Source organism: Crocodylus siamensis, chromosome 4 (assembly GCF_052110815.1).
Source record: "Crocodylus siamensis isolate JL-2025a chromosome 4, ASM5211081v1, whole genome shotgun sequence".
NCBI classification, from domain to species: Eukaryota; Metazoa; Chordata; order Crocodylia; family Crocodylidae; genus Crocodylus; species Crocodylus siamensis.
Window position 1 is genome coordinate 180,966,497 of NC_143398.1, and position 23,723 is coordinate 180,990,219.

Consider the following 23,723-nt stretch of genomic DNA (forward strand, 5'->3'; position numbering starts at 1 on the left):
CATGTACAGTGTGATGCTGTTAAACCACACAAAGCAACATTTTTGTCACATGTACAACTGTCCTGAGGCTCTCTCTTGTTTCCTTTTAGTATAGCTCTCTTACACTATTTCATAAGCATTATATAAAAATTGTGTGTGAGGTGACTAAAAATTGAATGCCATGAGTCTGCACTAGAATCAACACATCTATTTTTATACATCCGCTTTTGCAAGGACAATAATCTATTTCCCTGTCTTGCTTAGGAGATGGCTTGCCATTGGGCTGTTTTATGAGAACTCTGGGCTGGTGTAATTTTGCCTTTGGGAAGTCTGCCTGCTTTTCCTTATCTTATTTTATTTTCAGCTACAGGAATGTAGTACTAGATATTATTTGGGATTTGGGAGTTCACACAAACTGGCAAATACAAGACTGCATTCCTTAATTCCACCTCCATGACATCGACCAAGCCAGTGATGTCTTGTTAGGAACACAAGAATGCTGGGTTCCTGGGAGATTCACAGCAAAGGCTACCAGACCCTTTTAGTTCTAAAATTAGCATTCAGAATAAAATAGTCACTGCAATCCTGTACCCTACTGAGACCCAACAGAGTCCCAGCCAGAATGCACTGAGTTCAGTTGCATGCACTGAACTTTTTGGGCCTTCATGTATTAAAAGCCTTTTGAAGGAAGTCACTATCTTAGCATATAAGAGGGAAAGTGGGACTGATCATTTGTTCTCTCAAATAATGACGATGCTAGTTTAAAGGTCAATGAAAGAAGAATGTATACTCCTGACTAAAAATCAAGATCAGCATTTCCCCCACGCAGATGCTGATCCTACAGAGAGCACTTTGTGAGAATCAGTGAGGTACATGATGGCATGAAGGCAGTTCGTATGAAGCATGATGGCATGAAGTAGAGGCCCAGCTGCATAAGAGGAGAGGCATGTGCATGGATTCTCTCTTTGCACAAGCATGGGAGGTACAATCATGCCCAGTCCCTAATCCTAGAGCAGGCCAGAATCCAGACAGCAGTTTCCCTTAGGAGAAACACTTTTCTGACCCCATTGAAGTCAATAACAAAATTCCCCACAGCTTCAAGAAGGCCACCCCATGTATGGAGAAAAAAGTAGAACATGGGATCATAGGAAAAGCAGAAACTGACTTGCCATCACTCTGGCAGTGGTTGGATTGAGAATACTAGGGAAAGATGTGTAAGGAGCAGTGTTGCTCATCATCAGAGAGGAAGGGAGAGAAAGTGGGGTGGATGTGCAGCCTATGATCTGTCAGGGGCAATGTGCATATGATGCTGAGGGTAAATAGAGAACAGAACCTGACAAACCAGCAGGCACACAGTACAGGATCAGAGAAGGACGATGCAACCATGTGCACTGAAACAGGCTTCAGCAATGGAAACATGCCAAGGGCACACAGGGGGAATGCTTGAGTTTAAAAGGCTTATGTGTTCACTTGAGTCTCTCAATGATAAATAATGGAAATTGTATATGGGCAGCCAATGGCTTACAACTAGCAGGCCAAACACTCTAGCAGGCAGAGCAGGGTGAAGGGAGCAAATAAATAATGGAGAGACTGAAGACATAAGCAGTTCCTGGGGAATTTACTGGTGAAGACTGGAATGTAGTTTGTGCCCTTCAGCACTCAGAGAGAACTGAAAGTACTGCATTTGAGGCTGAGCCTAGGAAATTTAGCACAGACACTACTGTTGCTGGCTCTACCAATGACTGGGACAAGTCACATTCCAACTTTTGCCTTACCTTTGGATTGTAAGCACTTTTCTTTGGGAATGTCTTCCTCTGATTGTTTATACAGGACCTAGTAGCCTGAGGCCCCACTCCCTGGCACACTACTGCAAATACAAATACTAGTAATCAGCAGAGATCTGGGTTTTCCTTTTGCTGTGGAAAAACATGGATTTTCTCATTTGAAGGAGAAAACCACAGGAAACCATGGTTTCCCATTCCAGGAAGGCATTCTTCCAGGCTGCAAGGAGATGGTTGGGGCTGGTGGGAAGTGGTGGGGAAGGACAATTGAAGGCAAACACATGGCCAGCATATAGCCAGGTAGAGTAGTGGGAGCAGCCCCAGCAGCTGGAGACAAGTAAGTCTATGGTGGGGTGGGGGTTAGAGGGCCAAGGCTTGGGGAATGCCTGGGGGGGATGTGTGTGTTTTTGTGTGTGTGAGAGAGAGAGAGAGAGAAAAAGAGAAAGAGAGAGTGTGTGTGGGGGGGGGTGCCTGCCAGTGGTGGGGAAAGGTGTCCAGGCACAGGGGCTGCGGCAGAGCAGGGGGGTGGTCCGAGGCAGCACTTGGTGCTGCCAGCAAGCCCAGCTCCACACTGTTGCCAGTGGGGCCCACCCAGAGGTGCCTGTCCCTCCAGAGGGGGAAGGGGGCAGAGGGGTCCTTCAGGGGTGACAGGGAGCTGTGTGATCAGGCTCACAGCACCAGGGCCGGTGCCCATGCTGTCAGGAGCAGGGGCTGGGTGACTGGGAGATGCTGCCAGGAGGAGATGGGGGCGAGGGGGTGAGGGTGTAGCCAGGCCACCTGGCATAGCACAGGGAGCTCCAGCCCAGGACTGAGGGTGCCAAAAGCCTCCCTTCCTCCTCCCTCCATCTCATAAAATTGTAAATATATCAGTAAATCTTTGTTTTTATTTATCTATATCTAAATTTTGATTTATCTATATAGATAGATTTATCTATATAGATATATAAAAATTAAAAGCCACTAGATAGAGATATAGAAGCTTTTCATTTCAAATCTCAGGAAAATGTGGATTTCGGGGGTATTTAATCAAATAATTTGCAGTTTTTAAACAGAGAAATCCAGGATCCCTTATCCATCTAGACTTCTTTCTCCCTTGTATTTGATTGTGACTAATGGAACCAAGTGTTAAATGTCTTAAGAATTTGTACTTCCACTGCTTTCCATTAAGAGCCTTTTTCAATGGACTCTGTACCTATCTAGATAGGAGAGAAGTTTTACTTAACAGTGCATCTAAATTTCCCTACATTCAATTTAATCTTTTGTCTCTTCTTTGCACCCTGAAAAGTTCCTTTCTGTCTTTAAGGCATCATCCCACAACTTCAGTCCACCATAGGTAGAACAAGTGAGTGAGCAATGCCAGCCTTTAGGGGTGGGCGACTGCCCAGGGTGCCATGGTCAGGGGGGTGCCATATGCACATGCACACATGCATGTACAAGCATCCCGCACTCACAGCAGAGCTCTCTCCCCTGCCCTACCCCAGCTGATTCCTGCCCCCTGCCACAGTTCAGGAGGAGCTGGGCCCAGCAGAGCAGAAGGCAGCAGCACCAGTGCCTCCCCAACCTCCTGCCTGGCACAGCATGCGACTCTGCCTCCCCACTGGATTGTGCCCCATGCCCCTGTTGCCTACCGCAGTGCCAATGACTTGGATGGGAGGAAGTGCCGGGGGGAGGAGCACCAAAATACAAGTTTGCCCAGGTTGCCATTTTCCCAAGGCCAGCTTTGAGAGTGACTGAGGGGTGCAGGATGAGATCACTATATTTTCTAGCTCTTCCCCACTGCAACATGCTCTCTTAGCACATGGCCCTTGGTCATCATGTAATCAAGTAAGACTACTTCAGTTCTTGCCACCATTTCTCATTAATGGAGCTGCTCATGTTATTCAGACCAATAATTTTTCTGATCAGTAATTTTTCCCCAATCAAAAATGTCCTTTCTGCAAAATCAACAAGTTTTTTGTGAAAGGTTTTTAATTTTACTAGAATATTTCATTTATGAAAAAACTTTCTGTTTTTAGCTCATTTTTATCAAATTTATATATTTTTTAAATTACTGAATCTGTATGTTCTTACCGAGAAGTGGATTTTGGCAAGCAAACTTTTTTGGTAAAAGGTTTCAATAAAATATTAGTAAAAAAATAACAGTAAATTCTTGGAAAAATCTGTCCACTTCAAATGGTACAAAATGGAAATATATCTGAGATTTTATGTTTTGAAAACAATGAAGAGGTCAATCACCAAATGGTTTTCAAAGTCATCAGAGCTACCAGCAATCTACAATCCTGAGGACCAAACTCTCTCATAGAAGCCTGTTTATACCTTGCAGCTGCAAGTCATGCCTTGGAAGTATATATCCTTAGGACTGAAAAAAGATGATACACTTATCCAAATGTTACGTAAACAATGCTTACTACCTGCAAACCCAGCCTGCAATGCTTTTCACACCTCATTAAAGCATGTTGTCTTGTTTCTCAGAATACCTCTAACTGCAGCCATGAAATTAATAGGACCTACCCAGCTAAAGGCTACTTTGGAAATCTTAACATTGACAACTCCCATTCACTTTCACCAATTATGCAGTTAAACAGAGTACAGTTAGAGCACAAAGTAGACAGGGGGTCGAGAGGTCCTATGGATTTACAAGTAGGGACCTATCTAAAACACAATGATAAAAAGGGTTGTTCGCAGCCCACTCATGGTGCACAGGGCTGATTTCACAGATATTTCGTGATGGCCCCACCCCTCAGTGCTGACTGGCAGAGAGGCTCAGCAAGGAGGAGGGGGAAGCCACCAGCTTGATTACTGGCTACCCTGGCACTGATTGGTGGAGAGACCCAGGTTGGGGGAGGAGGGGGAAGGGGGCAGCCACCTTCTTGTCTGCTGCCCCACCAGCCAGTGCCTTCCCCTCCTGGCAGCAAGGACCACTGACTCTCACTAGAGAGCCAACATTTTATTTTATTAAGTTTTTTTGTTGTTGATGATTTTCCAGATTTTGTGAACAATCCCAGATTTTGCGGTTTCCATGAAATCTACAGAACTTCAAATTATGAATAATGAGATCCAATTAGACAGAGCACAAGGCCTGAAAGGAGACATTCTAAAGGAAGACTTTACCTTAAATAATCCATATATATTATATCATAACAACGTTTATCTTAAAATGTTAGAAGCAGTGATTGATGTAAACAGATGTATTAGAGGCTGTTTTGCTATAACAGATATATTTGTGTTAAGATTCTTAATGCAAGATGTAAAAACAAAGCAGCCTTGTCAGTATCATAATTAGAAAAACTGAAAGTCAGTTTAATTGAAAGCTGTAATCTTTACAAAAGCCCAGACACAGCAGATGGAATCCACACATTGAGCAATAATACCAGACAGTGGCTCATAGATCTGGAAGCTGATATCCGACACCATACAAAAGAAGGCTTGTCAGTGAAAGCAGTAAACTAAGGTGAAGGGAAAACAGGATGGTAGCAAGCAGCATTCCAGGGTGGTGAAGCAGAGAGATAAAAACCCTCCTTTCTGCTTTCCCCAAGGACATAAATACCAAATAGTTGACACCTTCCATATTCACAAGGGGTCTGGTTCAGTCCCGTCCCAAAAGTTTCAGTGAAACAAATATAAACAAAACCAATTTATATTTGGTAGTAAAGTCAGTAAAGTCAAGGGATGTGGTCATCATGGGTGACCTAAACTACCCAGACATCTGCCGGGAAGAGCAGTCAACCAGGTCTGACCGCTCACATAGGTTCCTAGCCAGAATGCAGGACCTCCATCTAACTCAGAAGGTGCACAATCCCACCAGGAGAAATGCCACATTGGATCTGGTCCTGGCCACAGGCGACAACCTGGTGAGTGGACTGCAGGTTCTCAACCACCTGGGCGATAGCGATCATCGCCTACTGGAATTCACCACCCAGCACAGGGTGTCCAAGGCCTGCAGCAAGGGAGCAGCCCTAGGCTTCAGGAGCGTGGATTTCAGTGAGTTAAGGAGACCAGTCAGGGAGGCACTGAGGTCCTGGAGGGGAGGGGAGTTGGGAGTCCAGGAAGAGTGGTCGTTCTTTAAGGAGACAACCCTCCAAGCCCAAAAGGTGACAATCTCCACACATATCAAAGGGGGCAGGAGTGCTCAAAAGCCACCATGGCTCACCAGAAGCATCCATGAACGTCTCAAAGTTAAAAAGCAGGCGTACACCCAATGGAAGGGAGGGGCCATCACCAAGGAGGATTATACCTCCATTGCTCGAGACTGTAGGGGAGCAGTCAGTAAGGCCAAGGCGAAGATGGAACTGGGACCAATGACCCAGATCAAGGATAACAAGAAGTCCTTTTTTAAATACATAGGGGGAAAAAGAAAGTACCGGGTAACATAGGGCCTCTGCAGGATACACTAGGAAATCTGGTGGTCACACCAGGTAACAAAGCTAATCTCTTTAACAATTTCTTTGCCTCCATCTTTTTGAGCAGGGACTGGAGCATCCCCCCCACTGGGATCCCTGACGGACCCAGGGGAGGTGCTGCCAGGCCCAGGGTCAGTGAGGACCTAGTCAGGGAACTTCTGGTGGGTCTGGACCTGTTCAAATCAGCAGGTCCTGATGATCTCCACCCCAGAGTGCTGAGGGAATTAGCAGAGGTCATTGCGGGACCCCTGGCACAGCTTTCCGAGCACTCATGGTGTTCTGGCAAGGTGCCGGAGGACCAGAAAAGGTGATCCCCATTTTCAAGAAAGGGAGGAAGGATGACCCAGGAAACTACAGGCCCGTTAGTCTGACCTCGGTCCTGGGGAAGCTCTTTGAGAAAATTATCCAGGAGCATGTCTGTCAGGGACCAACAGGGGAGACCATGCTTAGGGGCAACCAATATAGGTTCATTCGAGGCAGGTCCTGTTAGACCAACCTGGTGGCCTTCTATGACCAGGTCACAAAATCCTTGGACGCAGGTGTCACAGTGGACATAGTCTTCCTGGACTTTAGGAAGGCTTTGACACTATCTCTCACCCCATTCTCATTAAGAAATTAGGTGACTGTGGCGTCGATACCTACATGGTCAGAAGGGTCACAAATTGGCTGGAGGGCTGCACCCAGAGAGTGGTGGTGGATGGGTCTTTTTTGACCTGGACAGATGTGGACAGTGGGGTCCCACAGGCTCGGTCCTCGGGCCTGCACTGTTCAACATCTTCATCAGCGACTTGGATGAGGGGGTGAAAAACACCTTGTTCAAATTCATGGATGACACTGAGATGTGGGTAGAAGTGGGCATGCTGGAGGAGAAGGACAGGCTGCAACTAGATCTAGACAGGTTACAGGTGTGGGCGGATGAGAACAGGATGGAATTCAATACTGACAAGTGCAGGGTACTGCACCTAGGGAGGAAGAACCAGCAGCATACCTACAGGGGAACTCCTTTCTAGTCAGCAGAGAGGAAGAAAAGGATCTTGGCGTCATTATTGATTTCAAAATGAACATGGGCCACCAATGTGGGGATGCAGTCAAGAAGGCTAACCGCACCTTGTCATGCATCCACACATGCATCACAAGCTGGTCCAGGGAGGTGATCCTCCCCCTCTGTGCGACATTGGTCAGGCTGCAGCTGGAGTACTGCATCCAGTTCTGGGTGCTGCACTTCAGGAGGGATGTGGACAGCATCAAGAAGGTCCAGAGGAGGGCCGCTCGCATGCTCAGGGGGCAGCAGGGCAGGCCCTACAAGCAGAGGCTAGGTACCTGAACCTGTTCAGCCTCCACAAGAGAAGGCTGAGAGGGGATCTGGTGGCCGTCTACAAACTGGCCAAGGGGGACCAGCAGGCTATGGGGGTGTCCCTGTTCCCCCGAGCTCTACCAGGAGTAATGAGGAACAACAGCCATAAGTTGACCAAGAGTAGATTCAGGCTAGACATCAGGAGGCACTACTTCACTGTCAGGGTGGCTAGGATCTGGAACAAACTTCTAAGAGAAGTGGTACTTGCTCCTACCCTGGGGGTCTTCAAAAAGAGGCTAGATAATCACCTAGCCAGGGTAATTTGACCCCAGTACTCTTTCCTGCCATGGCAGGAGGTCAGACTTGATGATCTGCTCAGATCCCTTCCGACCCTACCTACTATGAAACTATGAAACAATCAGAGAACATTTATTTGAATACTAACATAAACCATCTATATATAGGGCATAGGCTGTAGGGAAGTTTATAGAACTCAATGAATTCAAGAAGAGCTGCTGCCAATCTGCATGCCATTCTCCTTCCCAACCCTTTCTCCTCTTTGTTGAGTCTCCCCAGCCAAAATAAGCACGAATCTATGTTGTACTGTCATAGGTAGCTAAATAAACTTTAGGATATCTTGTTTATTTTTGTGTTTCTGGGTGTAAGCAATAAAAGGTCAGGCTGCAGACCTATCTCTTACCTATTTTATCAGTAGTAAACTTGTAAGTTTATATGTAATTCAGGTAAGAGGCCACATCATGAGTTAAGCAAAGCCAACTCTGCAGGGCAGATGCATTTGATGTGGCTGTCAAAGAGGGGGCAATGGGAGACCTAGAGACATCTTTCTCATCTTTTATCACCCTCCTTTACAAGGGGAGATACCATAGCAGGATGTCAGGACAACATGGACAATTTCTTTCCCTTCAGCAGGAGCAGCAACAATATGCAGGACCAGTTGCAGGGGGAAGAGATTGGGAAGGAGCAACCCCATTTCCTCCCTGCCCTCCAGGGTCTAATAGCAGCAAGAGTGGCCAGAGGAAGGGATAGTTACACATTTTCTATCCCCCATCTCAGAAACCAGCAGAGGGATAAGAGGGTATCCTGGCCTCTCATCCTTGACACTCCCTACTAAGTAGTAGGAAGCTCTCTGGCACTAGAAGCACTTACTTGTAGTCCTTACTTCCTGAACAGGTATGCAGCTGTTCAAGAACACAGTCTGAGAAGCATTCTTCTCTCAGGGAAAGGCAGGGCAAAGAGACTTTGAAGAGAGTCCTTCTTTCTATGTTAAGAGTTATTTATCACCAAGCACCCCAGTTTCTGATAGGAAGCTGAGACAGACCAAGCAGAATGCTCAAGAGCTAACAGAAGGCATCTCTGGCAAAACAAAAAGCTGAACCTGAGTCTCCCAAGTACCAGACATTCCCATTAGGTTTTCTCCCCCTAGTTCTTTGTGTTAGGGCTAAGGGCTTGCATCTGTCTGGGAACTGCCTGATTAGGCCCAGCTGTGCCTGGTCAGCTCCTGGGCTGCAGGAAGCCAGTTTTCAGGATATAAATGCAGAACTGTCAAAAGGACTGTGGCTGTCTAGTGTTTTACAACTTGCAGTTCCTCTCTGGTTTCTAACTGTTAATCTTAGCTCTTGACCCCAGTCTTGGTTCCTATACAGCTTAGACCTCAGATCCTGTTACAGTCTGTATGTTTACGTGGGCCCTCTGCTTGTGGTCTGGTCCATGATACCTACCCTAGGCCAGTGGTTCTCGGCCCTTTTTTTGTACCTGGACCCATTTGTAACTATTGGCCAGTCCTGACCCAGTAAATAGAACTCTGCTAGCCTGCAAGAGAAAACCCATAGTTTCCCATGTTTTTCTCCTTTAAAAGAGGAACCATTAAAAAAATGTGTTGATCTATTTTTTAAAGTTTGTTCATGACCCTTTCATATGTTCTTGTGACCCACTTTTGGGTTATGACCCACAGGTTGACAGAGGCTGCCCTAGGCTCTGGACTCTGGCTCTGCCCTCAGACCCTGATTCCTGCCTCTTGATTTTTCGGGGGGAGGTTCCTGATTGTTTTTGATCCTGGCTAGTCTTGAGACTAATGGCCCTGGGTTCCAGTCCCTATTTCTCAGCACCTTGGAACTGAGAAATGTTATAAAATGTTTAGGCTTCCTTTAGGGTAGAGCTAGGGTAGACGGTGTGGAAAAGATTACCAAGTGCAGCATGGAGGCTTTTGAGGCAAGTCTCACCGGGTTTTAGCCTCTAGCATGGAGGTAGGAAAGGGAGATGGGGAAAATGATCTAGTCTTCAATGGGGACTGATGCAAAGTGAGAGGGATCATTATCTGTAATACAAGCAGGCTGCTGCCCTTTCGCCCATGCAGTTTAAAGAGACAATGAGTACAAAGTCTTAGATGCAGTTGCCTCTATAGAGCTGCACAGTAGCATGGCCTGCGCCGAAGGAGGGGCAACCTGGGATTTAGAGCTGAACAATAAATAACACAGAGAAAATGAGAGAGCCACCTAGAAACCAAACCAGGACAAGCAGAATTAATTATTAGTCATGATAAAGTCTGTAGCTGAATAGGTGAACTCCTGAAACCTCCATCCCATTGGGATTTACAGTTCATTGCTAGAACCTGTTCATGTGCCAACAGCAGCTCCCGGAGTTGGAGACTATCTGGGACCATTAGATGAGATTTGATTCACAAAAGATATTAAGGTACTTAACAGTTTTATGAAATCAGCAGGGAAAATTCATCTGACAGTTGTACAGAAGGTAGAACTGTAACAAATAAAGCTAATTTTATTTTATTTTCATGTCCCTTGATACTGAAAAAGAACAGTTGGTTAATAGAGCATATTACATAGTGTATAGAAAATAGTTAAATGGGTGGAAAAATGTGTATAGACTAGGCTTTATGCTTTCTAATTAAGTCTAAGAGTATTGGCTCATGCTGACCTAATGAAACCAACCTAATGACTATGTGTATGTAGTCTTTCTGGACTTTAAGAAGGCCTTTGACACTGTCTCTCACCCCATTCTCCTTAATAAATTGAGCGACCATGGCACTGATGCCTACACAGTTGGATGGGTTAAAAATTGGATGATGGGGCACACCCAGAGAGTGGTGGTGGATGAGTCGTACTCGACCTGGTGGGATGTGAACAGTGGGGTCCCCCAGGGCTTGGTCCTGGGGCCCACACTGTTCAACATCTTCATCAGCAACTTGGATGATGGGGTGGAAAACACGTCCAAGTTTGCCGATGACACCAAGATGTGGGGAGAGAGAGGCTGCAATTAGATTTAGACAGACTACAGAAATGGGTGGATGGTAACAGGATGGGGTTCAACGTAGATAAATGCAGGGTGCTGCACCTGGGGAGAAGGAATCCACAGCATACATACAGGCTGGGGAGCTCCCCCCTTGTGAGCACAGAGGCAGAAAGGAATCTTGGAGTCATTATTGACTCCAAGATGAACATGAGCTGCCAACGCCAGACCGCAGCCAGCAAAGCCAACCACACCTTGTTATGCATCCAAAGATGCATCTCGAGCTGGTCCAGAGAGGTGATACTCCCCCTCTACACGACTTCGGTCAGGCCACAATTGGAGTACTGCATCCAGTTCTGGGCACTGCACTTTAAGAAGCATGTGGCCTGCCTTGAGAGGGTTCAGAGGAAGGCCACCCACTTGGTTGGAGGGCAACAGGGTAGGCCCTACCAGGAGAGACTGAGGGACCTGAACCTGTTCAGCCTTGGCAAGCGGAGGCTGAATAGGGATTTGATGGCTGCCTACAAACTCGTTAGGGGAGATCAGTAGCAAATAAGAAGGGCCCTATTCCCCCCAGCAGCACCTGGGGTGACAAGGAACAATGGCCAGAAGCTGCTGGAGAATAGGTTCAGGTTGGAGATTAGGAGGTGCTATTTCACTTTTAGGGTGGCTACAATCTGGAACCAACTTCCCAGGGAAGTGGTCCTCATTCCTACCTTGGGTAAATTCAATAAGAGCTTGGATGAACACCTGTCTGGGGTCGTGTGATCTCAGCGTGTGCTCCTGCCAGTGGCGGGGGTCAGACTAGATGATCTGTTCAGGTCCCTTCTGACCCCAAACTACTATGAAACTATGAATAGCATGTGGGATCATGTAGAAAAGATCACTTTCTCTCTGCTGAATAGTGACTTGAAATCAAACCTCATATCTTTCAGATTTCAATCTAGGACAATCTGTAGAAGAATGTGGTCAGGCAGAGGGTCTTGCCACACAGATGAGCTATATGAAGAGTGGTGTACCACCCCAGCTGCTAATACAGATTCACATGTGAGAAACCTTGGTCCTTCAGAAAGAAAGGACACAGAGAACAAAATAAATCCACAAGTTCTTAGAAAAATTTAACTTCAACCTAGTTCCAAACTCCCCTGTCTTCAGTATCAAGGCAAACAATTTTCCCAACAATTTTACAGTACAACACTACTCCCATGTATGGAGTATAGAACTTCTAGTTAACTTGATTGTGGCAAACATGAATCAAAATATATAGTCAGTTTCCTGACCATGTTTCCCATTAACAAGCTTCCTTAGTCTTAGGTCACACTTGATATCTCTATAAGGAAAAGATACACGCATGTGCTTTAAAACAAAAAATAAAAGTAGTAGTAATTCAGTTTTCTCAGTCATTTGAAAAGATATTTTAATCTCACCCAAATAAATAGTTAGTTTTATGCATTTTTAAAGTCAGAGTGTAATTAACCAATACTTGGTCCCATGAACTAGTGAGGTGGTGAGTTCAACAAATTAAATTTTACTTTTTTTTCCCTTTGCAAAATGATAAAAAAGGACATTTTTAAATGTTATTTCTGGGGGTGTTCTGATTCAGGAACTGCCTGTTCATATTACTTGATATTAAACTAAATACATTTCTACATTGGCCTCCAGTCTACCTTCAATTTTGTATTCCTTTGTTCCTGGGCTTTATACTGTGCGTGCATTGAATCAGACTTCTAAATGCAAGAGGGTATAGAAAAAAAATGGTATTGCCAGGGGGCTTAAGTTTGAGGGCTATATGATGGACTTCTTTTGCTGCTAGCAATAAAGCCGTCTTTGAATTTCTGCAAATCATCTATAATACCTTTCTAACAAAAATATCGAATCAAACATACCATGCATTAACTGTGGGATGATTTAATATTAGACCTCATTTTGACAGAGAGATAAATTAATCACTGAGCTAAACATTAATGACTATCTAGCAACCATTTACTTTGACCTCATTACATTTGTTTTGTACAAACAGAATAGAATATGTGTATGTGGAACATTAAAGGGGCCAATTTCCCAAAATTAAAATGCTTAAGAACAAAGTTGAATGCAAAGAAAATTTAAACAGAGACGTGAGAAGAACCGATTGTTTAAATAAATGTAAAGCACATTTTATTAAATGTCCCAAAAGCCACAATTTCTCAGTGATGCAAAAAAAGTCTTTGATTATAAATCATTCTAGGTATGGGAAGTTAGGCAAACTACAATAGAAAGCAAATCATCACATTGCATATGAGAAAAAGAGTGGTTAGATGGCAATAAGTATAAAACAGAAGTTAAGGAATGTAGACAAATGATAAGAGATACTAAAAGTAGCAATGAAATCACTCTTTTGACCAATAGGATTAAGACCCATAAAAGGGAATTTTTTCAGTACAGGAAGAAACTGAATCCTAGCTATGATGTAAGTCCATAGATTTCAGTTCAGAAACAAAACTGAATCCAAGCAATAAAGCAAATCCATCAATGGATGGGATTGGTACAGTATGGCTTATACTAAATGGATTATAAGACAGTTCCCTAACAGATGTAAACACAGAATTGTTAACAGAGAATTACCTACTAATGGGGTCTTGTAGGAGTTGCTCTTGCCCCAGTACTATTTGATAGTTGTTCAAAGATCACTAAGAAAACAAAAAAATCCTTGCTGATCAAGTTTGTAGAAGACTAGGATGGGACATGCTTGTGGTTCACAAGTACTTAATAACGGAGACGTCTTTTTTTTTTTTTTTTTACAGATCTTTAATCTAGTAAACAAAACTATATCAAGATTAATGCCTGGACAAGAACAATTTAAACTGGATTGAACTGTGGTGAACTGTGAACTGTGGTGAACTGGATTGAACTGGTGAACTGTGGAGAGGCTGCCCTCTCCAAGTCCAAATAACCAATACTGAAATTCTGGCCCTCTTGGATTCAATTGCCATCGTCTCCCCCATCCTCCTTCAGGGAGAGCTCTGCAGCCTGGTCATTCAAAACACAAAGCAAGCATTGGCTTTCTCAAGAGCTTACAGAGTGGAACCAGGGCCTTCTAGGAGTGAAGCTTACATCAGAAAAAAGGCTCCTTTGAACAGAGGGAGACCTGTTTCTATGTTCCTAGAAACAACCCTTGGAAGCAACCATGTTTTTGTTCAAACTTTTGTTAAGAAAACCAGGCATGTTTTTATTGAAACAGGCCCAAAAAGCAGCCTGATAGTGCCCAAAAAGCCACATGGTAACACTCAGAGCTTGTTGCTAAGGCCTAGATTAGGGGGTCACTACAAGTATGTGGCTGTGCTGCTGCAGAAGCAGCTCAAGTCTCAGCAGGTCACAGGCTGGCAAGTTGGGTGGATCAGAATCTGATGAAGTTCAATGTCAAGAAATGTAAAGTGCTCTACCTTGGGACGAGCAACCCCCAACACGCTTACAGACTTGGTGGCACCAAACTGACTAGCACAATGAATTAAAGGGACCTAGGGGTAATAACAAACCACAGTATGAATATGAGCCGGCAGTGAAATGCTGTAGCCAGTAGGGCAAATTATACCCTGGCATGCATCAATCGATGCATCTCCAGCAAAACCAAGGAGGTGATTCTTCTGCTCTACTCAGCAGTGATGAGACCACAGCTGGAGTACTGTGTCCAGTTCTGGGCACCACACTTTAACAAGGACGTGGACAAGCTTGAGAGAGTCCAAAGACCCACATGATCAAGCATACATAGCAAGCCATACAAGGAAAAGCTAAGAGATCTGGGACTCTTCAGCCTGAGGAAAAGAAGGCTGAGAGGGGACCTGGGAGCAGTTTACCACTATACTAGGAGAGTACATCAAGGGCTTGATGAGGAACTGTTTTATACCCGAGGGGAAAACTAGGAGTAATCCTGGAAGACTCCTTCACAGTCAGGGTGTCCAGACTGTGGAATAAGCTCCCTCCAGAGGTGGTGCAATCACCTACCCTGGAAATCTTCAAGAGGAGACTAGACAGTCACCTTGCTGGAGCCAACTGACCCCCAGTTATCTCTCCCGCTTGGTGCAGGGGGCTGGACCCAATGATCTTCCAAGATCCGTTTCGGCCTTACAGTCTATGAATCTCTGAGTTTGGTGCCTGGCTCCACCTCATTCTCTCCTGCTCCAGGAAGTGAAGTGCCATAATTTACATGACATGGGTTACATCCCCATCAGCACCATGATGGCTGTGTTGACCAGTGCAGGGTGGATGTGGTGTCTAGGCTCTGCCCACTTCCCCTTCAACATGCAGGGTAGTGACTTAACAGAGACTGCCCACCCTTCTGTGGTGTCTGGCAATAGAGGTAGTCAATGCTGGGGAGTGCAGCACACTTTATAATCACTTACTCCTTGATGTAGGCCTGAGGTACCCACCCTGAGGTTATCAGGGTCTGGATGTATTGCCTATGACTAGCTAGTTTCCATGGTGTCTCACCCTGCACCAGAGGATCACCTCAGTTCTGGCTGTGAGTTTCATGCAACCAGGATTTTTACATTTGTATTTCTGGACAATTTGGACACCGCTTATTTTGAATTTGATACTACTAGTGGATAGCTGCATATCCATCTCTCTTCTGACAAGTGCCCATTATTCTTCTCTGCCAGAGCTTTATTGTACCTAAAGGGGCCAAAGGATCTGCAGCATCAGCTTCCAGCAACAGGCCCAACCCTCATGGAGTCAGTTTATGTGGCACTGAAAGAAAAAGTGGTGATGAAAGCACTGTTTGCCACCCTCTGGGCTTATTCCCGCCAAAGCAAGAAGTGACCCTTCAGGTACAGAGGTGTAGGTGGAGTACAGAGTCTGCGGTGCCCAGCTAAATCCGTTTTCAAAAACAAAATTAAAATGGAAAGCACTGAGTGACCTTAGCTATAAGCATTGCTGCAATTCTGCCTAAAATTAGCCAATGTGGAGCATTTAAGTACTGCTTAGTGTTTATAGCACACTGTACACTGGTCAGAGAAACAGGAGAACTCACAAGCCCAAACCACTAAGTGAGGACAGAGATTCTAAGGCTGGCTCCATCTAAGATGCTATTATCCAACAGCTAATTCAGCGGCTCAATCCCATGTACATTAGAGTCTTTACAAAATAGGATTAAGGAAATACCATCTTAAGCTGACTGAAAAATTGAACACATTCTGGTTACCATATTTTCACAACATTTAACATTTTGACCCAAAAATTGCATTGAAAATACAGAATTTTGAACATTTCAACCAGTTCTATTTACAAGTTGGAAAAACTGCAATTGTTAGTGCTGAAGTTATCCATGTTCTGTCTCAGACTCAGGCTGAATTTCCTTTTTTAGATTTTGGGCAAAAGCAGTTCCTGCATTCTGAAAAATAGCTTTGAGGGTGGAAATGAGAAGCTGGACAAGGTCACTTCTGGCAAAAGTTGGAACTAGAACACTAGGTCCATAACAAAGTGATGTTAGGCATCAAACTGGGGTACTTTGCTGTGGTGCCAGAGACTTGTACTACCCCTGCAGACCCACCTTCACAAACTACTTTTGTGATCAAAATATTTGAGTGATTGTTTGTGATTTAGGATGGCCAGCAGATAAGTTTGCAACATGTAACTATAAAGCATCATGAATAAACAAATAACAGATGGCCAATCCTAAATCACAAACAATCACTCCAATATTTTGATCACACCCTCTGTTTAAGGAGGACTGGAATTCAGGAGTCCTGGCTCTTGATATTCTCCAGCTATTCAGCAGATGCACTGTATAACAACCTTGTGTACTGTTGCCTGCTGGTATGCAGAGCAAGAGCCAACTGCTGCCACTGTCTGGTAGTGTTCCTCTTATGGCCTAGTGACAAAGGTCTGGCCCCAAAAAGGTTAATTCAAACCCCGCTGAATTCTCTGTGTGGGAGGTTGCTCTAATTGGATATAATGGAAGAAATTTCTGTTAATCCATGTGCAATAAACACAATCATGTTTAAGGTTGCAAAGTCAGGCATTCAGACACGTGGAAATATCAGATTTAAGATTGCCCACACAACCTAACCCTGTGTTGCAATTTCACCTGGAATTCTTACAAGTATGGAAACAAGTTAGGTGCCCAACTCCTTGAAAACCTCACCCTTAGCTATTAATTACAAATTCACACACTACTTTTTCCACATAAGCAGAGAGAAAGATAGTCTTGGGAATAAAACACTAGGCTCAGCCTCAGCAGAGAGGTTATTAGCAGTGTTAGTCTGAAGTCAGACAGAACGTAGGGTGGGGTTCAAAGATGCATGAAATTTCATAGGCCATAAAAGCTTATGAAAGCTCATGCCTCTCTGAACTCATTAGTCTGTAAGGTGCCACTCTGCCCTACCTTCTTGCTAGACTTGCTCTCAAGATTCCAGTATTTTATCTCTGCTTTTGTCACAACCTTCTCGGGTAACATCAGGCAAGCCACTTTGACCAAAATCCTTGGGGCAGATATCTGGTGGGCTGTTTTTCATAGCAATACACTTGAGACACAGAAAGCCCAATTTTCAGAGGAGATGAACACTCACAACTACGACTGCAGCTAATGGAAACTATGGAAGACATTGATATGGATAGACTAATGCAGAAACACAAATATGAGAAGCTGTTTCAAAAGCAGACCAACAAGTTGGTGCCCACCATTGAAGAAAAACATCAAGGATGAAAACTGGGAGATCAAGACTGAAATAAATAAATACTTATATTTGCCATATCCGTGTTAGGATGGAAACATGCATTGTTATTCAGCCATGCATTGCTGAAGAAGTCATGAAGCTAACCTATACAAGGAAGGAATGCAAAGATGAGAAGTAAGGAGTGCTACAATTTGCATAAATAGATGCAACAAGGTTAAAAACAATGACTAGAACAAAGATGTGCTGGAAAAGATGAGTATGAAATAAAGACCTAAACACAGAGCAAAAAGAAAGGCAGAGTATGCTCCAAATACAACAGTTAAAGAGATGGACAGGTAGATGAAGGAGCCTTCTGGTGAACCTCCTAAATCTGAGATAATGTGGGAATGAACACTAGACATTTTAAAGCAAAGAAAAGCACCTGGAGAGAACAGAATGACAATTGAAATGCTACAGTCCCTTGAAGAAAATTCAAGATGCACCTGCTTAAACCTTTTAATCAGGTATATAAACAAGGAGAGCTTGCACAGGACTTCAAGAAACCAGTCTACATTTCTGTGCTGAAATGCACTAAAAAGAATAGCAAAAACTGTGCACAACACCAAATTAGAAATGTGGTAAGCCATACTCCTGAAGTGTTGCTGAAGATCAATATACCAGCATACCTAGAGAACAATCAGCAGAAATAATTTTGGTTTCCAGGAGAGGGCACAGGATTAAAAATCTACTCTGCAAATATTGTGTGGATATTACATGAATATACACTAGAAGTGAGGAGAAAAGTTTATTTGTTTTGTTGATTTTTAAAAGACTTGATTAGAACCAATATGAAAAATTGATGCACATGAAGAATGTAATGTTGACTCACCAGCTCTCTTACTAATAAAACCACTCTGTCAGAGGCAGGAAACAGTAATTATAGTAAACCATGAATCATCTGAACATTGCAAAATCAAGAAAGGTGTATGCTGAAGTTGCATTCCATCTACTCAGCTATTCAAAGATATGGAGAAGATAAACTAAAAGTAAGTTTAAAAGATTCTAAGTAGAGCGTCTAAGGTAATGGAGTACATGTTAACAACAGAAGATACTCTCATTACCTCATTTTAATAGCTTCAGTACAGCAGAACCATAGAATGTGCTTCCTGGTAGTGTTCAAAGCACTAAGCATCATGGGATGATAATAAATACTAAGAAAATAAAGAGTAAGCAACCATATTGAAGTACTTTGGCCAAGTGCTAGACTAAGTAGATGGCTTTCTATACCCAGAGAGTTTGATAACACTGCATAGAAGATGTGAAAAAAAGAGTGCTGGTTCTTAAAAAAATCATTTTTCAACTTCCAAAGGCTTCTATGTTATAGATATATTTATACACCTGCCTAAGGTTACTGAAGAATTATATTTGGCCAGCTCTCCTGTATAGCTGTGAAAGATGAACCCTTAAAAAAAGACACTGAGAAACAAATTAAAATGTGGGTTGCAGAAGAATGTTGAAAGTCAGCTGAATATCCAAGACTGCAAATATAGAGGTGTTGAGAAGGATGAACTTAGAAATAGCACAGTCACTTGGGATACTAGGGAAAGGACAAAACCCATCTGGCAAACAATTCAGTTTCAGCTCTTGAAACATTAGGCAAGCTAGAAAAAAATCTAGGAAGGAGGAAAAAAAGACCCAGTATGTTGGAGTTAGTGTCAGATGTGTTATCCAAAAGAGAACAGGCATTTTAGAGTTGTGCCATTACTGTAAAAGAAATTGCTCATCAGCATCCTCCAAACTAGAGGTGATACCTGAAGAAGTGAAAGCATCAGGTACCCGGCACCTGTGGAAAATCAGGCTCTAGGATCCCCAACTTTCCAACAATATTTAGGTGCCCTACAGGATATGGACCTAAGTGTCTCAGTTTGTGCGTCCAGCTACCAAAGCACCAGCTTCAAGAACACTTCAGACATGTTCAGGGCTGAACACAGGCATGGGTGAATCAGGTGACTGCCTGGGGCCCAGACAGAGAGCCTAAAAATGGTAATTTTTTTTCTGTTGTCCAATTATTATTATCGTTATCTCTGGCAAAATGGGGGCTGATACTAAAAGTTCACCTGGGGCTGCCAGGAGTCTAGGAACGGTGCTGCATGTCACAGTTAAGCTCTATGCTTCAACCATAACAGTTCTGTGCATGAGGTCACAGCCTGGGTCAGGGCCAGTTCAGTGTTGCCAGATCTCAGCTGCACTAGCCATAAAACAGATATGCATCCCCTGCCCACCAACACCTGTAGGGTTTCTTATCCATTCTACATTGTCAAGTACTACATAGCATGTGCTGCTCTCGGCTGAAAGCACCATACTAATACCTTGAACCTGCTAGGATGGATTTACCAAGCTGGGATGCATCACAGGTATACCTTACTTGCATTCAACAAGAAACATTCACATACTGTTTCCCATCCCTTCCTGAGATACACACAGGCATTCTGGACACATAATTTACACTGGGAGCAAATAGGGTTGGGGGGGGAGGTGCAACCTATTTAGCAGGTGTGCCACAAATTATCCCTGCATCCTCCACAAGTACCATTCCAATCCCTTTCCTCTGCTTGATCTGCTGCTCTGTTTTCTCTTCACACTTTATCTCCTGTTGTTTTTGCCCATTCCCCCTCTGATCTGCCACATGCCACACACAGAAGCTGCTTGTGCCATTTGTGGCACATGTGCCACAGGTTGGCTACCCTGCCTTACACTGTTTCCTGCTCCCTACTCCTCAACGGCTGCAGCCTGAAGCTGTCATGGCAGAAAAGCCAGGAGTGGGTGCAGCCAGGAAGACAGTAATACAACCGAGGCTCTAATAAAAATTTTCCAGATAGCTTCAGACTCTTTCAATCTGGTCCTATGTACATTGTGCACACTACATGTTGGGGCAGAGCTCTGAGGGATGAGTCAGTGCTCTGTGAATTCTTCGAGAGGGCAGATATACTTAAGTACCTGAGTACTTTGATTTAAGACACCCTGGGATGCAACACAGATTGCTAGTTGATTTTCCTAAATTGCACTCTCTTCACAACCTGGTGTAGCTGGCCAATGGGCACTGCCACCTGGACATACCTTATTCTGGTGTTATATATGCCTCTCCTTTGGGACAAGTAGTACTGCTCTCTGCCTGTGTAGTGATGGGACCTGGACACCTTAAACCCACCTTCTTATTCCTGCTTGTTTCTTCAGCACTGGCATTGCAGGGGCAGCTGGTGTGAGTTCCTCACATTATGTCCTGACATTCCTGGGGAAGCATTGACCTACTTTCTGCAAGAGCCACATGACATTTATTAGGGATTGAGATTTGAGCTGGGGGAACAAAATTCAAAAAAAATTCTTTGAAGAGTTATTTCAGAATATATTTTTAATACATTACTTGCTGACTATATTGTTTCCTCATTCCTCCAGTTACATAGACCTGATGATATGACAGGCTTTCAAATATATTCCCAAAACATGCTATTTGATGGATTCTGTGAAGTTTTCCTTGGAGGCGGTCTCTCCGTAGCCCTAATGGTAATCAGTGTCTGTTTGTACGAGTATCCAATCATGCAGCTAGCTCTAGTGTTACAACCCAATAAACATAATATTAAACATGGATGTGCCTGCATCACATTTAACAGAGTTGGTCTGACAGTAGCCAGTAGAGTAGGGCCACTGTCTTCTTCCTGTTACTGGAAGAAGGCTGGGGACAAGCAGGACCTATGAGGGCCCTTTAAAAGTAGAGTCTTTGCGGCTTGAAGGGATAGGAATTCAGACAAAAACAATACAGAAAGAGGAGGCAGGGTTTCAGCAGTCACCAACAGCCCTGCTACAGGTGCACTGAAACCAAGCAGGGTTGAACAGACCAGTGGGAGAACCATAGGCCCATTCTATGTGATAGGATGGACTGGCTGGAAGGGGAGGCACTTACCGGCATAAGAAATTCACCCCCAGGTCGATAGATTAACTCTAGCCCTAGCTTGGGAAAGGATAAGGACCTCCCAGCCAGTCCACTCTAGAGCCTGGAGTTTTTACTGCAAGGACAATAAAAACGTATTAATGAACATGTCAATGCATCCAATAAGTAGCTGAAAATCATTGGGAGAAAAAAATAAAGTAAGCTTTTGTATCTGTAAAATAATAAGGCACTGAAACCTAGGCTAATGTGGGGAAGGTTTGCCTTGTGTCTCTATAGAACTTCAATTACACTGAAACCCTTATTTTGAAGGTTTAATTTGATCAAAGTAGGGTAATGCAGAGACCCTGTATATATTCTCCACACTGGGGTGAATTTAATCCATAACAGCTGCATTATGGCAAGTACAAGTCAACAAATAAAGAGAGTATATGCCATTAAAAGCAGTGGGAATACGGTGCTAGAGAAATGTGGTTCACTATATAAAGCTGAATTTAAGTTTTAAATACCAAGGTTGACCACTTATTTTACACAAAAACTGAAACCAATCCTAAAACAGATGTGTTATCACACCTCTAATATAATTAAAAGCTGGAGAAATAATTCCACGCGATGTGTTTCATGGAAAGTCATTCTTGTCCAAACAACCTAACAGCATTCCTACATGATATGACTACTTTAGTTGATAATAGCAACAGTGTTGATGTAATAAACACAGACATTTATGGAACACTTGACTATGTACTGGAAAACATTCAGATTAAGAAAAATTAGTACCACAATATAGACATATTAAGTGGGTTAAAAACTTGGTTCAACACATTTTTTTAAAGGAGAATCATCAGCTAGTAGGAGAGTTTTTTGTGAGAGTCTTATAACATGGATTTTAATTCACTTTAATGCAAGGTCTTACAAGGAACAAAAAACTTAAGTCACACATCGAGTATGGAGAAACACACCCTGGAAGACAGGAAGTCTAAAAAGGACTTGGGGGTCATAATGCATGACCAAGTACACATGAGTTCATTAGTGCTGTGGCAATAAAAAAGACACCCATGGTAGGGGTGTGCGAAGCAGGCCATATTTGATTCAGATTTAGATTCGGCCTGAACGAGGAACAGTGATTCAATTAATTGATTTGGCTCACTCTCCCCATTTCAATTTGGCTTAATCCGAATCTGAAGATTCGATGCTGATTTGGAGAATCAGTGGTATGACCATAGATACAGCTTTTTCTACATACCTTGAGGTACCAGGTGCAGCTCATGAATGCTGCAATGCTGGGGTGGATGAAGTGTGCGGGGGGTGGGGGTGTGCATGCTTAGTTGCAAACCAGGTCTGCTGGGGAGAGTGCTGCACCCCCCCATGCTTCCCCGGCTCAGTGATCAGCTATGGTGGGACCCCAGGTGCCACCCCAGCCAGCTCAGCTTAACAAGCTACTGCCCTCTGATTGTACCACGCTTGCAGATTTTAGTAAGAGTGTGAACGCTATTGACCAAAAAGACCCATCTATTTACCATGCATTCAAAATTTCAGTGCCATCCAACCTAGGGTGGGAGTGTCATTGCTGGGGCAACGTTACGTCTTGCTTACCACAATATTTAATTTAATTCTATTTATTTAGATTTAAAAACAACAGACATTTTTCCAGGGCTCAAGGGTGTCTCGCATCACTTGTAATGCAATGAAATCCCAGTACTGCTACCATAATCATGTCAGCAAGATCTCAGCCAATGAGACACTTTAAGGTACCTCCTTCCCACCCATTAGGAAGGTCACCAAATCCAGGCTGGAACAAGTTTCAGGGTGTCAGAAGTCCCTCAGGATCCTGCCTGCTGGTGGCCCCCTCTCTTTCATGTGGTGGGGTATAGTTTGGATGTCCCTATTGACTGCAGCAGTGGCAGTAGAGTCAGGAAGAGTGGTGGTCACTAAGAAAAATTATAACCAGACCACTTAGAGCTTTACAGGCCATAATCAATATTTTAAATACTGCTAAGAGACCGATGGACAGCCAATGCTGGTGTTATGTGTTCTCCATAAGAAGCCCTGCTCAGTAACTGAGCTCCTGTCTTCGGTACCAGCTCTGTTCTCTGAAGGATTCCAAAGTACAGGCCTGGTAGGCAATGTTCCCTCTAAGGTGTAGCGATCTGTGGGCGTGCCGCTTCAGTCCCGACTCCCCCTTTCACTAAGCCTGGATCTGGACTACGCTAAGACTAGACTAGAATCCTCATGTAATGGATCCTCATGTAATGGATTTTGCAATAATCCTCCAAGCACAAGACTGGGGGCTGGGGAGCGGAGCAGTTCCCCAGAGCCAGTAATGGGGACTCCCCATTCATGATGCAGAGATCTTATGTCATGGTTAGACAAAGTGCTTTGGGTAAATGTGATATAATTTATCCAAAGCACCTTGTCTGCCTATGACCTTAG